The sequence below is a fragment of the Pteropus alecto genome, unplaced genomic scaffold, assembly GCF_000325575.1.
Source record: "Pteropus alecto unplaced genomic scaffold, ASM32557v1 scaffold94, whole genome shotgun sequence".
Classification (NCBI taxonomy): domain Eukaryota; kingdom Metazoa; phylum Chordata; class Mammalia; order Chiroptera; family Pteropodidae; genus Pteropus; species Pteropus alecto.
In genome coordinates, this window is record NW_006437736.1 from 11,075,511 (window position 1) to 11,089,647 (window position 14,137).

Consider the following 14,137-nt stretch of genomic DNA (forward strand, 5'->3'; position numbering starts at 1 on the left):
GTGTGCTCTTTTCTCAGAGACAGAGAATGACAGATACCCCAAGTGTTTAAGGAATTCAGTTTATATGTGATTCTTAATTTCTATGAATTACAGCTTAAAGACTTTGTTTTCCTATTTTCCTTTGATGGTATGTATTGCAACAAGAAAGTAAGGGTATGCAGCGTTAGTATACCCTTAGTATAAAGGCCTGTTAGTAATCTCAGCCTTTGATCTGTAGCTTCCCCATGGCCTAGCCATAGGGAATGATGGTTGGGTTCATTTTGTGTAAGGCACTTTTATCCTATTTTCCGTTCATGGTCTGGGTATGCAGCGTTTAAGGTGTGGGTAAACAGTTGCTAGTAAACCCAGCAGAAATATTCCTTTGTTCTGTAGGTTTCTTGTGGTCTGGCTGTAGGGTCGATCAGCACAGTTATAAGCTTAGAATACAACTTGGTTTAATATTTAGTCAATTTGAGTAGTTCTCATGTCTCTTCCCTATATCAGTCTTTCAAGTCTTTGATGCTTGAACTAATATCTGCAATTCCTCTGGAGTGCAGTATTGCTTCTATGTTAACATTTCGGTATGGATAGTTTCAGATATTTCCATTTGGCCCTTCCACCCATAACAATTCTAATGTCACAGGTTAGGGATCCAGTATTAGGGGTCTGCTAAATACTGTGTCTCTCCTTCAGTCAAAGTTTCTGGGTTTATGAACTTCCTGAGATCTGGAAACTAGTTGAGGAACCACAATTTTCCATTACAGCAACTAATACCACACTTTTGCTTACAATGTCATTGTAATAGAGTGAAATGCTCAGCCTCTCTGACTCCATCTTGTTCAAGCCTACTTTGTTCCCATGGCCTTCAAGCTATTAGCTTCTATTTAGTCTTTCATATAAACATGCTAATCATTAGAGGAATTCTGCTTTGTGACTTGAGTTTTACCAAAATAGCCCCTCACCAGAAAGTGCTTCTTCCAAGGAGACAAGGAAGTATGAATTGTTTATCAAAGATTTGCAGGAACTTCGTGATGGAACTCACATCAACTAGCACAATCTTCCTTGGACCCCTGCTCAGGTGCCCCGATATCTCTGGTCATCAATCACCTCTCACCCCTCCCATTTCCCATTCCCTTCATATAAAAGAAGCCTTAACTCTGTACTTTCTTAAGATAGATTTGAGGATTGGGTGTCCCATCTTCTCCATTGGTGCCTTCTCAGTCGATAAACATTTCCTTACTCCAAACTCTGACATTTTGAGTTTTGGCCTTTTGAAGCATCGGGCACACGAACTTTGGACAGGTAACATCTTGAGTTTTCTGATTATACATGTCAATCAACACCTTTAAAGATGGATGCCTGCTCATCTATCTTTCCCCTTTAACACCATGATCCATTAGCCAACACCAGATATTCATCTCTGTAGATATAGGTAACTTCATTGTCACTCTGGCCAGGCTGTCCTTAAGATAGTTATATCAGCAGCCTTTGTTAACTGCTACCACCTAGCCTTTGCTGTTCTGGAATTACATCACCCTCACTAATATTATGAAGCTAAACATCCTGTAGCAGAATCTTCTACTATCAGCCCTGGTCCACGCATCACAGAAACTATTAAGCTCCTCCAAAGGTGCAGGTGCTCACCTCATTGCTTCATTCCTATATCTTCAGTGAAGGGAACATCCTCTGGCCATCCCAGGGAACAGAGCCAGATGGTGGATTCTGAGCACATACGTAATAAATCTTTTCTAACATTTTCACTTCTCTGATCCTTCTGCCCCTTTCCTCAATATGATACCAAAGAAGTGCTGCCATCTCTACTTCATTTGATTTAAAATATGATCAGATCCATGCTTCCAGAAGCCATCTCAAGTTATTAGAAATCTGAGTCATGGGTGGGTACTGCTACATTAATGAATTCTACCCTATCCAGCTTTGTATACTGGTCCCCCTGGTCTAATGTAACAACATTCACTCCTGTGCATGTTCTCCCCAGTTTCAGCTACTACCTGTTAGCCAGATCTTGCAATTCCATTGGTATGTGGACTATTTTTTCCCAAAGCTGAGCTTGTCCTTTCCTGCTCAAACTGTGCTGAAATCTGACTTTGGTTTTTAGCCAAGAGGTAATAAAAGATGTTGGGGGCATAACTTGAGAAAAACAAGAATCATCTTGAAAGGCACCTGCTTCAGAAGGGTTATTTTATGTTCCCCCAGGCAAGCAGAGACTGCTTTTCTTTGGCAAGTGGTTAGGGGCTATTTCTGCCAGCCTGGAGAGCTCAGGGGTATTTAAGAGCTCAAAATTCTTAGGTTTGACTGCCGAAATATCTCCATTTTAGGTCTCTGGATCCCATTCTTTTCTTGGACTCTCTACTATATCATCAAATCCCAGGCCTGATTTTCAGCAAAGTCTACCCTGCAGTTGCCTTGAGCTGCAATAAAGACACTCTGACTCTCAGAGAATGACTTAAGTTGTCAGTTTATCACCCTAAAACTGTATATATATTGGCAAGACTTCTAATGCCTTCCACAGGAGCCACAGCACAATCCCTTTAATTAATATTGCCCCCATACTGACTAAGCACAATTGCTATTTGACTTCCTCATAACATGCTGTCCACTACACCTCACCACAATTAAACCATGGGTGAAATCACTCCATACAAAGGGTTGTTATCATCTTACTTACCCCCGCAATTGGCTTCCAGACAATGGGCAATTCAGCACCAAAATCCCTTCCGGAGGGGACACTTTATAGCTCACTCTTACTTCGTTAACCTAGATATCTAGTTATCTGTGTTCCTTAGACAACAGAGTTTGAGGCAAAAGCGGAAGTGCTAGTGCTTTATTTGGTAGTGTAAGTCCCATGAAGCAAGAATGAGAGGAGCAGGGAAGTGAGACAGGTACCGCCATGGCTTATTTTACGGGTCCACTTGACAGGGATAAGGGATGCCCAGATAGCTAGTAAAATATGACTTCTGGGTGTATCTGTGAGGATGTTTCTGGAAAATATTAGCATTTGAATCAATAGATTGAGTAAAGAAGATTATCCTCACCATTGTGGATGAGCATCAACCAGGATCCGAATAGAATGAAAAGTCAGAGGAAGGGTCAATTTGCTCTCTCTACTTGAGCTGGGACATTCCTTCTCTCCTGCCTCAGACATTGGCACTCTTGGTTCTCAGGGCTTTGGTCTTGGACCAGAACTTACACCACTGGCAGCACTGGTCGTGGACTCAGGCTGAGTTACACCGTTGGCTTTCTTGATTATTTGATTTGCAGATGGCAGATCATGGGACTTCTTAGCCTCCATAATCACTTCAATTAATTTGTTATAATAAGTAAAAATATATACATACATATATATATGTACGTGTGTGTATATATCTACATCCTGTTGGTTGCATTTCTCTGGGGAACCTTGACTAATAGAGATATTGGTACCGAGACATATTACCGCTGTATAAATACCTTAAATGTGGAAGCAGCTTTGGAACTGGGTAATGAATAAAGGCTAGAAAAGTTTTGAGGTGCATGCTAAAAAAAGCCTACACTGCTGTGAACAACTATTAAGAGAAATTTTAGTGAGGGCTCAGAAAGAAAAGAGGAGAACTATAGAGAAAACCTCGATCTTCTTAGAGAACACCTAAGTCATCCCAAACACAGTGTTGGTAGGAATACGACCATATGGTAGTTAAAGGACATTTTGATAAGGTCTCAGATGGAAATAGGGAACCCATTAAAGGCCAATGGAAAAAAGGCCATTCTTTATTATAAAATGGCAAAGAACTGGGCTGAATTATGTTCATGTTCTAGTGTTTTGTGGAAGATGAAAACTTACAAACAATGAAATTGAATATTTAGCTGAAGATATTTCTAAGCAAAGTGATGAAGGTGCAGCTTGGCTCCTCCTAACTGCTTATAGTAAAATGTGAGAAGAGAAAAATGACTTCAGGGCAGAATTGTCAAGAAAAAAGAAAGCAAAATTAAAAATGTGGAAAACTCTCAGTTTATTCATATTATAAGAAATGAGAAGAACAAGTTTGAAGAGAATCCTGAGTGTGTCCAAGGGACCATTTGTTAGAGAGATGGATCACAACAGAAGCCAGGAACTATTGTTCTAGACAATGGAAAAATGACCCAAAGGCAATTCAGAGATCTTCAGGGCTGGCACTCCAATCATAGATTACAAGGTCCCAGGGGCAGAAAGTTTCAAAGGAGGAGCACATTGTCTGCTTAACTCCTCCAGATACAGCTCGGCACTGGTGGCTGCCTCTGCAGAAGGGCAGCAAACTTAGATTTTACCTGTGCGGCATTGTCCTGCAGCATGCACAGGCCCAGGGCATGTGGCTGCCTCCATCTAGATTTCAAAGAACGGGACTGTCTGGAAGAGCACTAGCCTCAGGACCCAAGTCCAGATGAGATGCCTTTCCAGGGCAGAGAACCACCATGGGTGGGCATGGGAAAGGAAGAGGGAGGGGTGCAAGCAAAGAGCCACTGTGGGAATGTCTCACTAAGCCATGGGGGTCGATATTGCCACCTCAATGGGCTTGGAAAGCAGAACATGGAGCCAAAGAGGATTACTCTCAGGCCTCAAGCTTTAGTTTGCCCTGTTAGATTTTGGGACCTACCACTGCTTTCTTCCTGCTTGTTTTCTTTTTTTAGAATGGGAGTGTCTGTCCTATGCCTGTTCCACCATTGTATTTTGGAAGCACTTAATTTGTTGGGTCTCATAGTTTCACAGTTGGAGAGGAATTCTGCCTCAGGGTGAATTGCACCTCCAGTGTCTCTCGTATTCTATTTAGATGATATTTAGATGAGACTCTAGACTTTAGACTTTAAAATTGATACTGGAATGAGTTAAGAGTTTAGGGGCTGTTGGGAAAAAATGAATGTATTTTGCATGTAAGAAGAACATGAATTTTGGAAGGCCAAGGGTATAATGCTGTAGAATGAGTGTTAGTACCCCCTCCCCTCCCAAACCACACACCAAAATTCATATGTTAAACCTTAACATGTAATGTGATGGTATTTGTAGGTGGAACTTTTGAAATTAATTAGGTTGTGAGGGTGGAGCCCTCATGAATAGGATTAATGCTCTTACTAAGGGACTCCAGGGAGCTTCCTGAGACCTTCTGCCATGTGAGGATAACAGCAAGAAGATGACCATCTACAGACCAGGAAGTTGGCTCTTATCAGACACTGTATCTGCTGGTGACTTGATCTTGAACTTCTCAAACTCCAGAACCGTGAGAAATAAAATTCTATTACTTAAGCCACCCAGTCTGTGGTATTTTTGTTATAGCAGCCTGAAAGCACTAAGAAAGGGACAGATGAATAGGAAATACAGTGCTGACCAAATGCACCATAAAGAAACACATAGCTGGTTGCTTAGCCATTTGGGATATCTCCCAACAGGCTATGTAAATTTTTATATGTAAAATCTTGGAGTAGTCCATGATAAGGAAAGGTAGAGAGAAAATGTATCTGCTGTCTTCCTCCTGTCTTCTGTACCCCATTGGTCAAGATTCACTTGTGTACTTCCAGGATGGATCACCTAGCCTCTTAGGTAGCTATAGGGAATGCCAAATCTCATACCTTGTGATATGATGTTTCGTCCTTGTTCAAAGGTGGTGGAAGGATCAAGAAACTCCAGATTGTGGTCTCAGGTGGTGAAATCAAGCAAGCCAGCATGGAGCCAGTTACCACAACAGTCGCTGGAATGCAGCAAATTGTTAAAGACCCAGTAGACAAGTGAAGACAAGGTAATCCAAGGCAGTCCATATGGTGTGTCTTCACACAGAATCCCTCAAGGATGCTAGTGTTAGTAATACCCCCAATGAAGGCAGAGTAACAAGATGGAGGGACCATGGGTCCTCAATACTGTGAAACCGTGATACTAGTCCTGGACCACTCTCACATCCAGATTATTATTTGAAAGAAAAATAAACTTTAAAGTATTAGTATTGAGGGTTTTGTAGGAGCAGCCAAATCTATATTCTCACTAATATACCTTAAATCTCAGAAATTTTCTTTATTTAAATCAACTTTAGAAAATCATGCACACACATGCATAGAGATGCATATACAGATGTGCAGAAGATGTTCATTGCTAACATTAAATGATTAAATTAGCAAAGCATTAGAAACAACCTAAATGTACATCAATTGAGTAATGTGTAGATAAATGATTTATCCATTGTATTAAACACTAGTCAGCATCCTAAAAGAATAGATGCTTATGTTTTGACATAAAAATATCTTTAATACTTTTTTAATTAAAAAAAGAAACTGTAGAATGATGTGAATAGTAGGTTAACATTTATCTATAAGAAGTTACCACAAAATGATATTATAACATTTATATTTATATGTACATTTGTGTATATTATGAAAGATAGAGACAGGAGAGTGAAAGGAGAAAATGTGTCAAGAAGCTTTGAAAGAAAGCTCGATAAATTGTTAACGCTGGTTACATCTGGGAAGGGACTGAAATTGGAAATAGGAGATCAAATGAGATTTTAGACTTGTCTGTACTTTTTAAAATTTTTTTAACAAAGAAAAGGCCTTTCTATATTATTCATGTAATTAAAAGTTAATTTTAAAATGTAAAGATAAAACCGTTAGGTTGTTCTCCTAGGAAGATGATTTTATAAGGATCTTTGTGTTGTATTCTTTTCTGTACATTCCAGTTGTTCTACAGCGAGCATGTATTACTTCCAGTGTAAAAAAAATAGTACTTTTTTAAACCGAAAGCATGAAGATATATGAACACAACAACAATGCTACAAACTAAAAATAAAAATTCCATATTCCTTAAGTCAACAGAATTTCCACTAAGCGCATCATTTTAGGGTAAGTATTTAGAAGCACGTTCCTGGAATATATACTATTTGCTTCATTTACTAAATCTCGAAAAAGGCAGAGAATGTCTTTGATTCACTCATGCATTTTTAAGATTGAACTCTAAGACGTAAGCATATTTTGGACCCTCCAAATAGGCATATTTTCTTTAACTACATGTCCTGCTTCTCTTTGTCATTCCCCACACAATCAATCCTCGTCTTTAAACACGAATTCAAAGACTGTGACTTCTAGTTTACTATATAGCAGGAGGTAAAGGGAAATATGCAGAGATGTAGCAATCGATCATTTGGAATACTGGCTCCCCTAAGGAAAAGCTTAAGCAGGGTGGAGCTTGGGAGAGCACTGAGAGGAGACCTTTCTTAGGGTGTGGCCCGCCATATAATATGCTGTTTAAAGAAAAACTGAAATTTTATCTGATTCTCTGGTTAGTCATAAAACCCCAGTCTATTGGTGTCCAAACCTTTTTTTACCGTAATGCATGGCAAGAAATGGAAAGAGCATGATGGCCATACTTCTAGTTTGGTTCTTGTCAGGAGAATGAATTTTAAATGCATTTGGTTTTATCTTTGGTTACCAGATTGAGATGAAAACTCAGCTTTGCAACGTCCCGGAGTTTTTGGACTGTTTCATTCTTTCTTCCTTGAAAACCAGCCAATTCTTTTCTGAGCTCTTATCTTCCTCGTAGTACCTTGGCAAATATAATCAAAATAAACCAACACATGCTTTTTGTTTCCCAGCCCTTCTTTAATCTGATGCCCCAAGTTTACTTAGTATATTTTATGCTACCAACTTATTGCAGATAACAGTTTTTCTAAATGTTTCATCACTAAATAACATGAGTCACCATCTTCCTCAGCTCCAACAACAGTTTCCTTGTTGCCCACCATCTGTCTCTGTAGCCAGTGCTACACATTTTAAGTTTTTTGTTGTAGCAACACCCTAATGCCAGTATAAAACACTATGTTAGTCTCAGACTATGCTGGGGTAACAATCCCTTATCTCTATGATTTACAAGAACAAAGTTTTATTCCTTGCTCATATTTGTGAATATTGTGGTTCAGCTGAGTTTATACTTCACACACTCCTCATTTGGGGACAAAGGCTGAAGAAGTAAGCCATATCTGAGACATTACAAGTCTCAAAGGAGGAAAAATGATGGAAGAACCATTCATTGGCTTCTAAAGCTTCTCTCTTCCAACGTGCAACAATTGCTTCCACTCTCATTTCATTCTCTAAAGCACTTACTATACCTCCCGCTTGTTTGATGGCATCATTAGAAAAGGCTACCTTTCAGTTTTCATATTCAGAAGCTTCACCAAATTTTCCTCCATTATGTGAGCCTTGACCTTTACTGCATTTTATAAAATGAACTTGAAGGAAAATACAAGCAATTTTATTTGTTCAATTTTTGTTATCATAGTACTCTTTGCCAAGATTTCTCTCCTTTCAGTAGTCCAAAAAAATGGTGTTTCTTCCTGCCAAATTTGCATGATTATTTTTAAGTGTTGTTGAAAGAGTAGTTTCAAGCAGTTATTATGCAGCGCTTGAAAAAAAAAACAGATTTAATTATTGAACTCATATAATAAGTAAACACATATACGTACCTTATACTTTTTATATTAACAAATGCTTGTTGTTGATTCCTTCATTGTGGTTATCATAGTGCTGTCACCAAATTCATTGTCATGGTCACTGTGAGAATGATCACAGGGAGTATAGGAGAATGGTTAGGGATATGGGCTCCAGAGTCAGACTACTTGGCTCAACGACCTGTTAGCTGTGTGACCTTGGAAAACTCATTTAACTTCTCTGTGCATCAGTTTCCTCATCTGTAAAATGGAATTAATAAAAACAGTAACTCCTTCATAGGGTCATTGTAAGAATTAAATGATTTAAAACTTATGAAATGCCCAGGTTGTGAGTCATTGAGTTCTGAGGTAATAATATAAAAGAACGATTGGTAAGGTGACAAGCTCACTTTTTCAAAAGATTTGTTTTGGGGACCCTGTAAACTCACAGAGAAATCCTAACATTTCTCTTTATCTGCTGAAGTACATTTTCAATTCTTATCTCAATAACAAACCCTCTTAACAATATCATGAGTGCAATGCTAAAACTATCAGGTTCCCCGTCAACAAAAGTTCATTTTTTTCCAGTTCCTCGCAACATATAAATTTTTTTCAACTTTCTGGGTTTTACACACGCGTGCACACACACACACACACACACACACACACACAAGCACACAGACAAAAGAAAGTGAGATTCTGCTGGTTTTTCTTGCACTTAAGTGTCGCAAGACTTTTAAAAGCCCTGAACTTCAAAACATAGTTTCCTAAAGTATTTTTAAGCAATTTAATTTCTTAGAAAATGGTTGGCAAACTTTTTCTGTTAAAGATAGATAGTAAATATGTTAGACTTTTCAGGTCATAGATCGTGCCACTGCTCATTTCTGCCATTGTAACCCAAAAGTAGCCACAGCCAATAGCAAATAAATGAGTGATTATGTTCCGATAAAATTTTATTTACAAAAACAGGCAGCGGGTCAGATTTGGTCTGAAGGCCATAGGTGGCCAATCCTGTCTTAGATGTTACTCCATATTTACCTTGTGACTTTGAATATCTCTAGGATATAGCAATATACCAATGGTAAGAGGAGAAAATTTGTGAAGCAATAAACTGCAGAAAAAGACAATACACAGGTACATATAAAGTAGAGCATTTGTAGGTGAGAAGCAGATACTTCAGTTCCCCAAGGTGATCTCATTCAATAGAAAACAGATTAAACCAAGCACGAGTTTTATTATCCGCCTTGGAGTATTTACCTATACACATGCATGTATTCACTTCTAACTAGTCAGAGACACATACATCACTAGGGCAATGCCTAAAACTTCGTGCCCCAAATAATACCATCACTCCACTGAAATAGTACGTTCTTAATTCCAGAGCTCACTGGTGAATTCTTCATCATCTTACTACCAATTCCCCCTTTTTATGCATCTCTATTTCAAGAAGAAACAGAAGCTATGTGTGTTGTTAAGAATGTTTTCTCATCATTTTCAGGCCTTTTTATATGCTGGTTCTATTTCTAAAGTTGACAGATACTTTCAAGTTAATCAATTATACATCAATCTTTAACTCCTTAACTATGATTCCATTAAACCATAACAATCAATCACAATGAGCCTGAATCAGGGCTGTGGTTGAATAAAATGAAAAGTAAAGCCAGAAATAGTGAAGAATTGCTAGAACTTGATAAGTGAGGTCAGGGGTGTGTGTGTGTGTGTGTGTGTGTGTTAACTGTGGTATCCCAAGTGCTTAGAATAGTACCTAACACTTAGCTATCACTCCACAAACACTTGTTGAATGAACAGATGAATGAATGAATAAAAAAAGAATTTAAAATATAGAAGATAAAGGAAGATGAAGACATCCAAGTTTTCACAACTGAACAACTGAATAATGTTACCAGTCAAGATAAGGGCTATAAGAGATTTCTTGAGGAGCTAGCTATACAACAATCAGGTGGATAACCAATACCCTGAAACCTTTACTCCAAAAAAAAAAAAAGTTCCTCAGGCACCCCACTGTCATGTTTGTACTATGTGATCTCACAGGTGATTGGACCAATTTAGGCTAATCAGATTCTTTCTCCTGGATCATCTGAGACTAAGCTTCTGCTGGGCATAGTAGAACTAAATGCAAAGATATTCAAGTCAGCCAAGAGCTTGGAGAAGCAGAGAAAACAAATGTGAAAAGACAGAGGGAAGATATCTTAGAAAAAAAGCAAAGGCAGAAGCTGAAAATACTGATTCTATTTCCTCCCTGCCCCGCCCCCCACCTCATATGCCTAGTTGCCTTTATGCCATTGTTTCTGGATATCTTCATAATAAATTCATCAATTGAGAGAAGGGTAAGTAACCAGATTTACTTTTCTGAGCCAAAAATCATCAATCACAGAGAAAGGTAGATGACTGATTCATTTTTGGACATGTTAAATTTGAGCTTCCTTTCATTATTCAGAAATATTGGTATCTCATTTGACCATAGCTTTCCTACATTCTTCATTATGTCTTCAATAAATTTCCAGGCCATTTTCTTTCTGTCCTTTTAGAAGATATCTTATAATATAGATGTGTTTTTACGACCTTAACCTCAGAAGAGAAAGTATCCTTACCTCCCAAACCTCTGAGCAACTTACGATGTCCATCCCTTTATAGTAAATAGTCCTGAAAGAAGGAAGTCTTTCAAGAAGGTTTTGCTCATCAGAGACAAATACCATAGACAGAGGGTTTTTCTCTTGTACACATGTCCACAAGGCATGATGTTATTTTCTAGGATTATAAGAAAAAATTGGACAGAAGACATTTAGAGAGAGTAGGGCAATTTGAACTACAGAATATTGTACAGCAGTGGAAGGCATGTCATTTTCTAATCTCTTTATGGCTTCAACACCTCTTCACGACACCTTGAAAAAGTCTGCAAATTTCAAACCACCTCTTTGCAAATTGATTTTTTGATGTCACTAGGCTCCACACACTGACAGCCCACGCTCTTTCAGTTGCTAAGTGCACTGGATTGTCACAGTATGTTCCAGAAGCTCCAGATTTCTCTCAAATGCAAAAGAGGTGCTTCTAATTACAAGCAAAGTTCTTGTCTTTCAAATATAATGCTCTTTAAAAACAAAGAAACAATATTCGTTAGATTTCAATCAGTTCAAATTAAACTGATTTCCCAAAGCAAGGTTTATAAGCTTAAAAGTTAAATAATATTATTTTATAACTTGGAACTCAAAGATGATGTCTAGATTAGTTTTGCATTATTAGCTTCACTTCATTAGGAAAAAAAAATCATAACATGCCTCTAGAAATATTTATTCCTAATGTGCTTTCATAACTACTATTGAGGAGATTGATAACTACATGCATTGATAACTACTATTGAGGAGTTGTATTTCAAAAGACTGAGTTTTCTATGTCAATAATATGAATAAAATTTAAGGCAAACATTTAAGACTGTGATAAAAAGAAGAGGGAAAATTTATGGCAAGAAATAAGTAAGAACATTTTAATTTAATATATATATATGTATATATATAAATTTAACGTGTATCTATTGACTGAAAGTTCAATGACAGAGAAGGGACCAATGAGATATAAAACGAAGTCCGTAAACCTGAAGAATTTAAATACTAATAGAAAAGATTGGTCATTCATTCATTCATTCATTCATTCCACAAGTTTTTATCAAGCATATACCATAAACGAGATACTTCGCTGGGTACTAAATCTTAATGATTGCACTGTAACATTGGATCACTTCTACATATGTCATCAAACTTAAACTTTTACTTTAAGATTTTATTATGTTACAAAAAAATATGTGTTTTTTTAAAAAGGTCAAACGATACAGAAACAAAAAGTGAAAGATTCTCCATAACTATCACCACTAGGTGGGGTAACCACTATTACGTTGCAGGTATCTTTTCACACTTATAATAAGCACATGCAAATATCGACAAATACTTTTTTTAAAACAAAAATAGTATAATATTGTACATGGAGCCAATATAGTATACTGCTTGATAGTGTGAACTTTAAACAATTCTACCTCTATTCAAATCCTAACTCTACAACTTAAGTTACCTTTTGCAAGTTACTGTACATCTCAATGCCAAAATATACTAATCTTTAAAATGAAAATAATATTAATACATACCTCAGAGCATTTTGTAAAAATTAATACTCATAATCACTTAAAACAGAGCTTGGTACATCCTAAGAACTCAATAAATGTTAGCTGCTATTATGAAATTTGTGTTATCTGACTCAAGAGTATAGTGTAGACTTCCTTCTTTCAATTCATTTTTTTCAAAGACCATGGTGTAGATTTATTACAATTCATGAAATACCTTCTCCTGTTATTATACATAAAGATTGTTCCAATGTCTTCACAAAGAATGTTATAACTACCTTTGTGTCTATAGTGAAGAGCAAATGCCTAGAAAAGAAATGGATGAAACAAATGGGATAAATACTTTGAAGTATATTTCAAATGCTTCTGAATTTCCCTTCTAAAGTGTGCCAACGTATACCATTCCCAGTTTACTTGAAATGACACTATTATTACATACTTAAATTCAACATATATATGGGTCAGTTTCTACTCACTATTTTTTTCTATTGAAACTCTTGCCTTTCTCTGACATTACCATGTTATTTTAGTTTCTGTAATGTAATATATTTCATTATCTGTTAACTTCATATTTTTTTTGAAAACATTCCCGTAACTCTTACTGTTGCAGATTATGGCAGAGATAGTGAGCTGACCACCCAAATCTCATGCTCTTTTTTCATAATGTAGCATTGTTGCTGGAAATCAGCTTCTTAGCTAGGGACTGCATTTTACAACACCTGCCCCTTAAATCTAGCTAGGGCCATGTAACTAGTTCTCAACCCTGGATGTGAACACAGACAATGTGTGTCATTTTCAGGCCAAAGAGATGGGGAACCAGATATGCCTTCATCATAGTCATTGTTCTCATCCAAGACTCCAAGGACCCAACAGAACATCACAGCCACAGAATAGAAAATGCCTGGCTTCCAGGATGATCTTATAAAGGTCAACCTGACCAAGAACTCTTCAAATGACTGCAAATGAGAAATAAATCATTTATTGTAGTAATCCGCTAAGGTTTGGGGGCTTATCTATTACCTCAGCTAATATACAAATGATGTATTACAAATGCATTTTTAAAAATTTAGCTAGGATTTTAATTGGGATCACTTCATATTTATAGATTAAGTTAAAGAGAACTCAAGCCTTAATATTGAGCTTTCACATATAGGAGAAAGCACACCTTTACATTTATTCTGATCTTCTTTTATAATCCTCAGTAAAGCTTTGATGTTTTCTTTATGCAGATCCTAAACATTTCTTGCTAAGTTTATTTCTATGCATTTTATATTTTTGTTGTAGTGTGACTGCAATCCCTTTCTATTACATTGTCTATTTGATTACTGCTTGTACATAAACAGAATGTTTGCTTTTGTAAGGTTGTCTTTTACCATCTTATAGAATCTTGTTTGTGCCTTTGGCTCATTGGTTTTATTTCTTTCATTATTTCTAGCAAATAATGACAGTTTTGCCTCTTCCTTCTCTATATTGATACTTCTTAGTTTTTTTTTTATATTATTGCATTAGGATCTTGAAAATAATATTAAAAAGAGCAGTGATAGCTTTCTTTTCCTGTTTTAAAGTTTTAAAGTTTTCACCATGATTATAGTATCTT